Source organism: Centrocercus urophasianus, unplaced genomic scaffold (assembly GCF_019232065.1).
Source record: "Centrocercus urophasianus isolate 14NV4802_14NV808 unplaced genomic scaffold, USGS_Curo_1.0 seq_11, whole genome shotgun sequence".
NCBI lineage: Eukaryota > Metazoa > Chordata > Aves > Galliformes > Phasianidae > Centrocercus > Centrocercus urophasianus.
The window spans coordinates 65094381-65108599 of NW_024884253.1; the positions used below are offsets into that span (position 1 = coordinate 65094381).

At 34.5% G+C, this 14219-nt stretch overlaps 2 long non-coding RNA genes across 10 annotated transcripts in view; both read right to left on the reverse strand.

Annotated features, from left to right (window-relative positions):
- The window catches only part of LOC122168741, a 74180-nt gene extending 66324 nt beyond the window's left edge, over nucleotides 1–7856 (reverse strand). For 2 of the 9 annotated variants that reach the window (XR_006171355.1, XR_006171359.1), the window contains exons 1-2: nucleotides 7725–7856; nucleotides 7068–7140 (exon numbers count right to left, since the gene is read on the reverse strand). This is a non-coding gene — a long non-coding RNA (uncharacterized LOC122168741). The remainder of the gene's footprint in view (nucleotides 1–7067; nucleotides 7141–7724) is intronic. The other 7 variants (XR_006171358.1, XR_006171352.1, XR_006171360.1 and 4 more) reach the window with 6 other exon arrangements.
- Nucleotides 7857–8956: 1100 nt separating this feature from the next.
- LOC122168765 lies at nucleotides 8957–13193 on the reverse strand. The gene is made up of 3 exons (XR_006171362.1): nucleotides 13068–13193; nucleotides 10324–11630; nucleotides 8957–9927 (listed from the first exon to the last, which is right to left on the reverse strand). It is a non-coding gene; the product is annotated as an uncharacterized LOC122168765 (long non-coding RNA).
- Between the last annotated feature and the right edge of the window lie 1026 nt (nucleotides 13194–14219).

Genomic DNA, 14219 nt, shown 5'->3' on the forward strand with positions numbered 1-14219 from the left:
AAAACACTGTCTGACAGTCTCCAAAAAGAGGAAGTGATGGCATTTTGCCAAGGATTCAACTTCACACCATTTAACTCCATGTAACAGTCTACTGCCCTGCATTAATCCCAAGAGCAGAATAGTAGCAGTAATAACAGAGAAATTATGAAATAATTTACAGAGCTTGACTTGATATTCTTTAGAAATGTAAACAAGTTATTGAATTATACTGACTTATCCACATATCTCTCCCTATACATTCTAGTACACACTGAGGTGAAAGAGTGCAACCTAACTTCAAGATAAATGATTAACAATTTTACATATTCACTTTAGTGATAATTTTGAATTATTAAATTATTCATTTATAATCTTATGACCTTATAGCACAGTAAGCATGAAACTTAAAACATTTTAGTAATCTTGTGAAAACACTGCAGTAACCTGGTTTTACAGAGGTTTACAGTTCCCAAATCTCAATTCTAAAGTTCCTTGACTTGTAAATTTGGGTTCAGCTCTGATCTCAACTCCAAAAAATATTTTTCTGCTTTCAGAAATTCCTAAAACAGCTTACATGACATTATGGACAGATTAGAGTAATTTTGAAAAAGTAAGCATCATAGCTCTAGTACTTCTGAGAATAACATATTCTGACCAATTTACGGTCTATTTTTGGAGATTTGAGACTGGAAATCTTTTCTTTCTTAATGTACTAAGAGAAACTAGGTCCTCTATTTGTAAGTACTACTACAATCTTTTCTACTTAAACATATAAATAAGAGAATACACACTACACCACACTACAAAAGGAAATGCTGAAAAATCAGTTTTTGGTTTTATTAATTAAAGCCATTCAGTATTGTACTGTCCACACTAACACGTAATTGTTCACACTGAGATTTTTCTTGTGAAGTAAAAAAAAAAACCACATTTTTCCCACTGTTTCCTTTTCCTTACCTATTCCACAAATTGTTTTATTTTTATGAGTCCCGAGTAAATACAGGTTCAACACATTCCTCCTAAGAAAACTGTTCTATTACTATCAAAGCTGTCAGATTACATCCATTGCGGAGTACAATAACCTCAAAACGCTTAAAATTTAAAATTAAACTATTTATCTGCTAGAGAATTAAATATTTTCTCCGTTCCTTCTTGCTTCCTAAATCAAGGCAACTAGTGTCAAAAGCAACCTTTGTGGGACAAAGTGGCAAGTAGAATTGGAAAACCAACCTGGAAGAGATTCAAAGAGGAATAAGAACACTCTCAAGCAGAATGGAACACAAGCAAGGAACCCTGCAAGAAGGAAACAGAGAGGAAGACAAACAAACTGGGGAACAAAAATCTACACAGAAAAAAAAAGTTAACAGAATGTCATATATCAGCAGAGCAAAAATCAATTTTATATTCCTCTGATATACAAGCACATAGAAAAAGAAGCATTGCTGTAGTTTTATAAGCTGAAGCAGACATTTTTATTAAGGGGTAGAAAGGAAGGTAATTGAATTGAAAGTCCAAAGGGAAAAATCTTTGACAAGCCATTTGAAAGCTACAGAAAATGGACAGACAAAACTGTAAGACATTCAGGTTTAGAACATAATACCTTGCTGACAAATAAAGAGTAGATGCATATCTTCCCCAGCTCTGAAACAGGGTAGAAATTTCAAAAGCTTTCTGCACCAAATGGCACTCTCCGGATTTCTCTAGCTGTTCTACATGCAATGCTTGAGAAAAAGGGAGGGAGGGAGGGAGGAAGAGAGGAGAAAGAGAGGAAGAGAGAGAGGAAGGGAGAGAGGAAGGGGGGAGGAAAAGTGTCAACTGATCAATATTTACTAAAAAATAGATTGGAAGAAAACCTGTACTTGAAATAAGGATTACAAAGACATACTTCAGTTTAGTTAAGAAAAGTATTAAGCATACAAGTAATTTACATATCATACCATAATGACAAGCATATTTTAAGATAAGTTTTTTTAAGAAAGTTTATCAGTTCGGATCAGGCAAATCTTATCTGAAGTTGCTCTTTAATTGAATTTTCTGAGATCCATTTTTCTTTTAGCACAACATTGTGTGTCTCGTGCTTAAGCTGTCTGATCTTTTGGTGGCCTCCTGCTAGGCTTGCTCCAGGTTGTCTACATCTTCTATATATTGTTTTACTTACTCTTTTTATTCTTGCACTGAAAGGTCTGTTAGTATTACCAAAGGAATATTTCAGTATCACTCATTCTATGGCTGTTTCATGATACTTCTTGTGTCTTTCTCCTCTGGCAGCTGTTCACTGGAACAGGCTGACAGGGAGGTGGTGGAGTCTCCTCCTCTGGAGATGTTCAAGACCTGCCTGGATGCCTACCTGTGCGACCTGCTGTAGGGAACCTGCTTTGGCAGGGGGGTTGGACTCGATGATCTCTGGAGGTCCCTTCCAACCCCTACAATTCTGTGATTCTGTGTAAATCTTTAAAGAATAATAACAGCAACAACTTAAATTTGGGACTTTGCCCTACTGAATACTTTTATATTTCTATCAATGCCTCCTCTGGGTGACCCTATTCTGCTACACATTTTTCTGATCCTCCTCTTCATTAAGGTGCACTCAAAGCTTTCAAAGCTTTGTGTTATAAATAATTCTCTCCTGCTTTGTGCTTCAGGGTCCTTAATTAAATATTAAATTAAAACTCTCTTCAGATTCATCTCTTCCTTTTCAAAATAATTGCCAAGATGCTTTTGTAGATTTCATTCGAGTATGTAAACAAGTATTGATTTGGCACACATTTATTCCAAGAAGAACTACAAAAGATTTTGGCATTTTAGAGTAGCACCAAAAATAATAATAATAATAATAATAAAATAAGATAAAATAAAAGAAACTTTTAAAATATACATCTAAATTCATTATGTAGCCTAGAACTTGAGATCTGAGAGTCTAAATATCTTGGAACTTATGATTAGATTTTCAAACAAATAAACAAGGCAATGATGACATTTCATCTATTTCCATGAAAAAAAAAAAAAAAAAAAAAAAAAGGGGGAAACAATTGTGGATTCTTAAATTTAAAGGTCTGGAAAGAACAAGAAGCTTTTTTTCTGGCAAAGTCTCTTATTAGGAGACATGAAATATTTCTCACGCTTTTTTTTCCTCTACTTTTTTTCGATCTTGAATAATACATAAGAAGGAGCTACAATACTGATTACCATAAAAAAGCAATTATAATTATACAATGACCAGAGAGTAAGAAAATAACCAGTTGTTTAAATAAGACTACAGCTGAGTACAAGTGTAATAGAAAAATAAAACAAGGTAAAAGGAGGCAGTGAGAATGATAGTACTATATACTACACTTGACACTCAGTAGCTGCTTAACACCATTTAAAAACTCCAAAAAGAGGTAAAGGTAAAGTAAGCAGGAGATGGGAAATCTCAGAGCTAGCTATAAGCATTTAATCACAGAAGAAGAGCTGTAGAGCAGGAAAAAGTAAATGAAGCACAAAGAAAATTAACAGGATTATTTTAAATTCACAGTTACACAGATAATCAGGGAAAGGAAGACACTGATTATGCAAGCAATAAGTATTACAATTCCGAAAACATTCTTATTTTTACTAGCAACTTCAGAAAAGTCCATTACTTCTGTATTTGTGTCACAAGGTATGAGACAAATTATGGAATGAAAGATGAGTTAGGGATGAAAAACAAATATTATTATTCTGCCCTTTAAGATTAAAGTAATTCTGACAGAAATCATGATTTCAATATATTATCTCCTAGAGAACAAGGTTTAGAAAACTCCTAAGAAGACATTTCCAAGCTGTCATCACCAACAAGTCAGAAAGAAATAAAAGAGAAAATAATAACATCTACTTTCAAACAAACACATTCAAAGTGAGCAAATTAAACATTACCCAGGAAAGGAGACTGTCCCTCAGCCTCCATCCTGTGTCTGCATTTCAAGATAAAACTAACAGGTTTGCACTATCATTAACCTGAGAAAAAATCAGGCATAGCAACAGATGAGACAACTAAATTATATTGAAGCCAATTAAAATTGTATGGTATAGTAAGTTTGTAGCGTAAAGAATGCAGATCTTCTTATGTGAAAGGAAATCACAGGATACATTTTTAAGTATACGTGTTATTTTTAAAGAAAACACAAACTTTAATTTTCACCTCCAAACTTCTGTGCCATAAAAAGAACAAGTTATCATAATGATAAAGATAGAAATAAGAGCGTGCTGTATTTCCAGGGAGACTGATACATGGGAGAGACAAAAGTCTGTATCTTAGCTGCATCCTTCTCTCAGTCCTGGTGCCCTGCTGCAAAGCACCAATGTCAAATGAATTAGGAAACCTTTTGGATACCTAAGAAAATATACTGCTATCAGAGTCATGTAAAAGCAGCAAAATTTTTGTCTGAATCTAAAGTCTTCCTCATGTTCAACCTTTACGTTTTGAGTACAGGCCTCCTTTAGTTTGGCCTTACATACAACTGTTCAGATTTACAGTCTACTTCTGGTTCCTAGCGGATATATCGACAATCATATTGGCACTTGTTTGCTTAAAAAGCTTCATTTAAAAATTGAAACAGAAGAAAGTGCCTGAATAAGTTACAGTTCACTTGATACACATTCTCTTGCACTTCAAGCCAGCCACTTGATCTACCAATCAAATATCTACAAAAAATAATTTTCACCACTAGTAGGCATAAGAACATGGCCTCTTAGGAATTGACCCATTGCCACAGAGAAGTTAATTTATGGTCCATAAGCAAGACATCTGTTCCTGAATCTTGCACTGGCTACAGCCTGACCACAGGCCATGATTTAGGCTTCCCATGTCCTAACAGGGGAGCCAGTCTCCCAGTGTTCACTGAAATGAGCAAGCATCACAATTAAGTTAAAGTATTAGGGCTCAGCCATATAGTCAATTAATTCAAAAGGGCTTTTCAAGAGTAGGAGTCTCTTACTGCATAGCTAGAAATACCGTTGGAAACAGGGACTGAAGGTAAGATTAAAGAACAATTTTGGACAAGAATAAATGTGTAAAATAGCACCAAAAGAACTTATACTACCAAGTTCGGTACTATTTTGAAATATTTTCTCTTTTTTTCATTTGCTTTTCAAGCTACTTTCTTCTCCTGCTTTTTCCTTCTTACTGTTGCAAAATTGATATAAATTTTAGAGGTGGCGAATTTCCTCACAATAGTTACTTAATATAGTTTCTTACCAGACCAAAATAAGGGGACATTTCTGAGGTAATTTAGCATCTGTATCTATTATTCGCATGCTTTTGTTCATGTATTAAAACTGCAGCTCTTCTGGGGATAAAATCTGTCACTGTGTGCCTTTCTAACATGCAGGCAGCGGTAAACATAGAACGTGACTAACCAATGTAGTAGAGGAGATATTTTCACTTTGTAAAGCGTTATTAGCCTTATATATATATTGTTTATTCTAAGTAAGGAAACAGGATGTAACTTTAGAAGAAGTGTACTTCAGGGAACAGGAAATAAATACAAAAGGTGTCATTACTAGCTGTTGCCTCTAAACTCAGTGCTTCTTTAAGTGAATTATTTTTTCTACTTTTCATACTTTTTTCATCTGACTTATAGCACCATTTGAGCTATACAGTTTCAGAGAAAAGACTTTGACTGATATCTCTGGAAATTGTGACTTAGATATTTGACTTACATTAATATATCTCCAAACGTGCTCAAACTGTAAAATCTGAGTTCAGATTCAGCTCCTAAAAGGACTGAATTGATGACATCTTTAACAGCACCCCCAATTCTATTTCATAACCTAATGTAAGAAATGAGATTGTTCTGATGATGTACAAGGGAAAAGGAGCTGGCCAAAAAGATGCAAAGAAGCTATCCAGATAGAAATGGTCTGACATTATTAACTAAAATAAATCTGGTATTAATAAAAGTGGAAAAAAAAATAATCAGAAGATCCACAGACATATTCTTAGTATTTATTAAATTCACTGGCAAAGCATTTTTAATTTTACTAAAAGCTGGTTTTGAATGAAAGATGTAACTATTTCTTTGATAGACTGTAAGGTTTCCAAGTGCAATTCTAGTTCAGAGAACATCTGCCTAAGTTCTACTGAACTCTTGCTTCTGCTTCACTGACTTGAGACCATGAGTAAAGCCCCGGTGTTCTATGGTAACCCTTCAGGTTCAGAGATTTTTTTAATACTTTTTTACTGTTTCTGAAAACATAAGAGAGGCTGTTTTCCCTCTCTAGGTCAGCTCTGGTAGGTGTGATCTCACCTTCACTCTGGAAGCTGGAGTCTTCTAGCTTTGTCATTATTTGTATATTTGAAAAATTGTGCTTTAAACCTACCAGTGATACTTGAGAATGTTTTACATTTACAGACAACTACTGAGCTTCCTTACAGGTCTTGCCTCTTATGTTGCTTGTATATCGTTTTTTTTTTTTAAATGCCCCTCTTTAGAAGAGACATCTTTGATGTCAAACTCTTCATCTTATCAAACTTTTGCACCTTGAAAAATCATTAAGTGTTGCTTATTAACATATTTGGACAGAGTGCCCAGTTCTATACAATAAAGCTTTCTTACATATTATGGGCACCAGGGAAGCATTTCCACTAGAGTTAAGTAGTATTGACACCCAAATACATTAGATTGAGTTGCACTGTTTACTGTAAGTTAAAATCAGGCCCAGAAAGCAAAGGTAAGGGCAACAAAAATGATTGATAACTGTTTTTGATGTGAAACTCTGGCACTTCTATGTAAGCAGCCTGCTTTAACGTATTACTTTCCCCACTTGCCTTTGATTTTCTTTCATTCTTCCCTTTATCATCAAATAATTCAGGAAACACATTTATTTAAACTTATATGTATCATTAAAGCCAAAGCTTTCATAAAAGCCCAGATAGTCTGATTTGTTGGGTTGGATGCATGCAACTTCATTTCCACAACAGCAGTGACAGAAAATACAAATGGGAGCAATGACTTCCCGCACCCAGGGATCCAGACATCAAAGACCCCTCAAAGACCATCAGGTCCTTTTGTGAAATCTACAAGAGAAAGCCAAAACTAAAGGAAACAAAAGCCCCTAAGACAGCAGACCTTTGGAAAAATGAAATATTTTCCCACCCACTTGATGGCAGGAGTCTGCTTCTTCGGACTGGGGATGCAAGACCTAGGGATACAGAGAGGCAATAGTTAGGAGTCAGTTCCAAGTTTTCATGTTGACGTGGGACCAAGTAAGCTTCAGAGTCTGCATTAGACTGCCTTACACATTCAGGAGACCAATGCTACTCCTTGAAATGAGTCAGAGCTTCAAGCATCCCTGACATGACTGTGTCACAAAAACTATCCTGTGCTGGTAATTAATGTTCAGTTCAAATTCACTGGAAAGTTTCAACTTCTTACCACGCCTCACTAAGCACCGGAGAGGTGATTAAGCAGCACTGGCACACAATCTGGCATGCCTTGCTGATTTATTACAGTGACAAACCTACAGCTTGATTGTTCCCAATGCATTGCTATTTATTTCTTTTCCTACACTGCTGCTGCTGGGGGTGTGATATGCAACAACTTGATTTCATAAAGAAGGCATGTTGTTCATCATGTGAACACCATGAACTAAATACATCAGCACTGCTCATAAGGGAAAACAGCAGTGAAATGTTTTTTTTTAAATAACGTCATCAGATCTTACAGCTCTGCTGACTGACAGCTACTATTATTTTATAAAGGAAGTGCTAGCAGATAGAAACTTACATTTATATTTGTAATGGCAATGGACTTCAGTCCTTTTCTTGTTACACTGTCATTCACAGTTCACCTTGCTATTTCTGAAAGAGTAGATTTTTCATCACGCAAAGAATCCATTCAAAGACACATAACTACAGCACATGGACAAGTCAGTGTTCTGCCTGCTCAATTTCTATGAGAAAAAATTGTAGACAAAATTGTGAAAAGTATGTAAAAATAACAGTGATCAGCAGTGGTCTTGTCATATGTTAGAATACAAGATAATGCCAAGTATTTGCCCTTTGAACATCCTATGCTCTTCAGGGGTCTACAAGTCCAGTCTGCCTCAGCATAAGTACTCCTTGCCTCTATTTTTGTAGCTTCAGCAGTTATTCACTTTTTTTTTTCTTCTGAAGATTAAAAGAAGAAGAAATGTAGGGAAGAGAAGGAAAAGATAGGCTTAAAGATAACTTTAAACACAATTTTTCTGCTTTGTGAAGATTCTGACCAGCTGACTTTATGACCTGGAATCTCTTTCTGTAAGGTTCAAGTAGCTGTCATGTACGTAATTCATTAGATCTTGTACCTTATCAGGCACTTCATAAATTTAATATAAAAATCAATATGGGCTTTGGAATGTTAAAGACAATTAACATTAAACTGCTGAGTTATCCTTGTCTATTTTATACAAGATTGATCATTGTAATTTTTTATGCTTAAATTACTCAGATAGAGCAAATTGCTTTTATTATAATGGGCAATCCATATGCTTCATTCAACTTCCATCTCTAACAGCTGAATAATGCACCTAATGTTTGGCTAAACCTAAAAATAGAATATATTTTCTTCTATGTTTTTACATTTTTATCTCAAGGAAAATGATTATTTTTCAAAGACTTTGAAGATGAGATACAACCCTATTGATCGTAGAAAAGATTGTTTCCCTTCTCGTTTCTTTAAAACTGATAATTTTTAGGCAAAAAATGTTTTTTCAGAACATAAGCTCGACAACATAACACTGAAAAAAATATACAACTTCAGTATCACTTCAAATTGTAGTTTCCATAATAGCTTGAGAAAGAGAGGAATAAATGGAGAAACAGTATAAAACAGAACATCTTCTCAAAGTAAAGTAGGAAACATTAAAACCAAACGTGCTACCAAAATATGAAAGATCTGGGGCCAAGAAGTTAAAGGAAAGGTTTATTTTTCATGTAGCAGACAGAGGCTTCGTAAATATTGAACCCAAACTGGAAATTTTTGTTGCAGTACAGATAAGCTCTACTGACATTAGTTTTTCCATCACACACTTTACAAGTATCAGCAATGATGTCATCATGCACTAATTTGTGGTGGCAAAGGGTGCAAAACAGCTGGAAACGGAAACACACAGAGTAAATAAAAACATAAAGCTCAAACTCAGAAGATAATTCAAGGGACCATTCCTAAAAGCTTCCTAGAGAGTCCTGAGAACTCCTCTGCAAGTGACTGCTGTACTGTATCTAAGCTATGGACTTCACCTTCTCTATGGATTAGGTGCCAGGTTACACGCTAAGGATCAGAAAGCAAATATGAGATCTATGTTTAAAAAATGTATGACATATTCTAGCATTTACAGCAGTACCAAGAAGATCTGAAGTTATCCTTATTGTAGTTGTATTGCTGTAACACTGATTTTGAGATCCAAGAAGAGCCAAAGTACCTTCCAAATGCACCTAGTTACATACTAGGTTAGATACAGACTTTGGTTTGTCATAGCTTTTGAAAATTTTGCAGTTTCATTTCAATATTCTTATTTCTCTAAGGTCTCCAAAAATTTCACCTTCCAAAATCACTTTCACCTTCCACACACTTTCCACTGTCTGGGTCTGTTGAATATAAGAGCTCTTATAAGGGTATCAGATGCTGCTGTGCTGTTATTGCCAGACTATTGTGTCTCTCCAAGCAAGTTACCATATATCCAGAAATCCTAATAAAATAGACACTGTTTAAATGGCTAACTTTTCATAGAAATTGTTCATTGCATACAAAAGAATCCGCTACATCCATTACAATTTTGTACAAAGCCATGCACCATCTGGTCTATAAATAAACTAAATCACTCATTTTTACTGCACCTGTACCTAGAGGTAAATTTAGTAGATTCACATACCCCAAACACTCATGTTTGAATCTGAAAAATCTTCCCCGCATCTCTACTTCATTTGATAGTCTATGGCTTTTGCCTTGCCTGTATAAAATACATAAGACAAACCGAGTCAAAATAAATAAAGATAAAAGCTAAAATATCTCCAGATGTGACAACAGTCATTTCCTTATGTGCAGCGCTCTCTCTTTAAAACATTTAAGATGTTAAATCGCTATATTTAAATATATATATTTTGCATAATTACTGATATCAATAACAATTCCAATTGACATCAAACATTCATTGATATTGTCAAGAAGTCCAATACTTTTCGTCTCACCTATCTCACTTTATGTTATTTGGAATATTAAAGATAAAAATGGATACACTGATAATTTATTTCAGTTTTTGGGTAGGTATTCTTTCCTGACCAGGGACATCATTTTGAAAATCCTACAGTTTCTCCCTCTCAGCTGCAGCCATTTCCAATAATGGCACCTTTGAAAAAGTTCAGCAGAGTAATAGTGTTTGCACATGATGAAGAACGCGGTCTCAGAGAAGATTCAGAAATAACAGATGCTTAACGTTGCCTAAAAGGGAAACAGAACAGAGTCCTCTCAGGATTAAAGAGAGTTTCTCAGTGTTTCTATATCTGTATCTTTAATACTATTTCAAGTAATAATATTAAATCCACCTGCAAATATATGTCCTGAAAAACTAACTTAATTAGTAAGAACAGATTGGTCTAGAATTTACAGATGAGAAGATTTGATACAGAAGTAACACTGAGTACTACATCTTTTCTCTAGATTTTTAGGATTACTTTCTTAATCTGCAGGATAATACCTTGAATACCGAGAGTTAAGCTCAATCTCAGCAATGTGGTTGAGCTTTCTATTCAAGTGAAAAAGAAAAGAAAAAAAAAAGAATATTTCAGTCATTTTAGAATCAAATGTTTCTCTGGGTCTGACTCAATCATCCCAGCCTCAAACATTACCCACCCCAACAACCAGACTACACATTTTTCATACCCTGAACTCAGGAGAGACACTTTGCTTTTAAATATGTATGGACCTTGTAATTAGAGGCTGTAGTTATTAGGTCAACGCTGTCCAGAATTTCTAATAAATACAAAAGCAATTTCCCTAAACACTAGAGACATGGAATTTCTGTCTTAATTACAGCATCAGTTGCTAAAGAATTTGCACCCTGAGGAGTGTACAGCTGTCTTACTGTGCCCATGTTTTGTTTCATTTAAAAAAAAAAAAAAACATTCACACAATGTCTTCTGTATAATTGAGTTTAGATGAATATGATTATGGTATTAATTATGAAAGGTAAGATAACAGGTTAGGAGGCCTAATTAACTCATCAAATTTCAGGCATAATCTACAGCAAATTCGCTGCATTTCTTAAAAGCTTCTATAGATTGATGCAATAATTGTAAGACTTTTTTTTACATGAGACATTAAATTAATTGTGATAAAAGTTCTAATCACCACAAATCACTACACCTCTGGAAGAACACCTCAAAACTACTGCAACAATTGGTTTGTAGAACAATACATAGAAGAAGGTCTTTCAAATGCAAATTAGATGCTAGCAATTTAATGATAAATATAATGCAACAAATCAAATCTGAGGTCATCATAACAACTTATATAACATTAAGCGTGAAAATTTTAAGGTACATGCTATTGCAGTTAATCAATTTCTAGTTCTGAAAAAAAGCAGAAACTAGAAAACAAATGGAGCCCTTATACTTCCCCCTCTGCTCCTCATCAGCAATCTGAACAATTTCAATCCTAAAAACAAAAACAAACAAAAAGGTCATACATCAGCGTATCTGTTTGTATACAGGCTGTCTGGTTATAAAACAACTTTTCTATTATGATAATTATTTTTCCCCTTGAAAGTCTGATTGGAGATTTCTGCAGTGATGGATACATATTTGACTGATTTTTCTCCAGGGCCTTTCCATTTTATCAAGGATACTTTATAAATTTCTCACATAAGAAGTGGACCTAGTATTTTAGACATTAAACCAACACCAAATATAGCCTTACTGCTTTATCCGAAGATTTCTGATGAACATCAAAAGAGTAGATTATTCCCTTTGATCTCTATGTTACAATGAGAATTAATACTCTTTTAGAGTTACCCTTTTTCCCTTTTGCGTTTTTTTTTTTCCCCAATATTTATCATCTTCCAGTCACTGTCAGTGGTAAATAAAGTTTCTCCAATTTTTTTGGAGGCTTTTCTTGCAGCATCGGGTAAACCTTTCAACTTGTTTTCAAACTGTTCATCAATCTGGTGTTCAACTATTTTAACATTATATTTTTTGAACAGAGCTTATGTGTTTTCCTGTGGGATGTCCAGAGACTTACTTTGATGAAGTAGTTCATTTTCTGTGTACGTATTTTTGAAAAATTAATTATTCCTTTGACAATTTCCTGTTTTCAGCTTTTGTTATAATCTTAGAAGGTGCAACCAGCACTTTTGATTTAAGATGTACTGATTGGAACAAATAAAATCCAATAATTCCAAGTACTGAAATAGTTTCCTAAATGCAGTATTGCTTTTTTGTAAAGAGCGTAATTGGTAAACCATTAGAAAATAGGATTTCTACAAAGAAAGCACTGAAATGCTACACTGAAATTCCTTATTTCTGTAGAGATACAGTCTCTCTACATATCTCTCTCTCTATATATATAGTAGCTATACATTCCTGTTTGGGAAAATTTCATTATTTTTCTAAGATCTACATTAGACTAACAGGTCCATCATCTTGTTTTTAAATATTTCCTTTCTTCATTATTAGCATTACTTTAGAGCTCTGCTTTTTTCAGTCCTTCTAAGAGCTTCTGGAATAAAATCAGGAAGGACTGCTGGTTAAAGCAAATCCATCTTTAGCTGCCTTTACTTTGCTTTCTTCTACAGCTCTTAGCTCCTCATTTACGGTGCTTAGAATGAGGACCACTGTGATTTCATTTAATACATAGTTTTCATTTGCATCTGGCTTCATCTTCTAATAAGGCTGCACTCTTACTAGAAAGATAGCAGTTTTTCATTTAAAAAACAAATTTTACAGCTAGTTTGCTTGGACATTTGCAAGACTGTGGATTTTTAGAAACCTAAAAAGCATTCTCAATTTGTTTTCAAAGCATTATGCATACTTATTTCTCACTAGTCTGTCCAAAATTACTGCTATTATTTTCAGCTTTAAAATTCCAAATACATACATCATTTATTTGTGTTTATTCTGTTTACCAAAGCCATCTGAGGTCAATCAGGATTTCTGTTTACTTATCTGTTATTCTGTTCTGAAATCAATTTCTCCTTATCTGTTATGATCATGCCTCCATAGCTTTATGCTGTATTGGATGCAAAACAAAAACAGAAAGTGAGTTTTAGAGAACATAAAAAATGTCAAGCACATTTTGGTATTAGCTGTATGAATTTTTTTAACATTATCACCTGAAGAGAAATCCTGTAGTTATGCAGCTTTTTTACTCTAACCCAATTTTAATCTGTGATTATGAGGCAGACTGAAGGCCTGAAGCACTGCCTAAACTATAATCCATCTTGCACATTATCTGTTATGACATTTTTCCATAAGCAATTAAAGATTGTTTATGCTTCTGACTTGTCAGTTCCTCATATGTGGTAATGTCTTTTTTTGCTTTTGGAAGAAAATATGCCCTTCCTAGAAACACTGTGCACCTTAAGACAATTTTTATTTATTTATTTTTTTAAAGTATTTCAGCCATGATAAATATCCAATATGATTGTGATAGCATCAAAATCAAAGTTTTGCTTAAATTTGAAAATTATGGCTTATAAAATTTTAATACAGACTCCTAGTCTTGGTGTACAAAAAAGATCTATTGCCTGCGAAAAACATGTTTTTTGCATTCCATGATTTCTTACTGTCCATTGCACTACTGCTTCACCATAGACATGGCTTTTACATTAAAAAAAAAAGAGAATGGAGAGGATAAAAAAGCACTTTATTCCAACACTTTGGCTCTCTTAATAGCAAGATTTTCCTGAAAGAACAGCAGTCTTCTCCAAAGTGCGTACAGCATCACTTCGAAAGACCACACAGAGTTGTGATTCACCCCATTATTCATCAACTTACTTCTGCAATAGCCTGCCTTCTGCCCTTCTTAATATCGCCTCTTCCATACTCTCCATACTCACAGGGCTTTAGACCTCCCAGGAGCCCTACTAAGCTGACTTGAGAGAGCTAGTCTGATGCTTCCACCACTACACCAAACCTATTACTGACCACTGGGTAATAGGAAATAGTTAGGAAAGGCCACATAGCTCAAAACTGCAGCAGCAACACCACTTCCCTAGCATCTTTCACCTTGACTTCTCCACAAAGTAGT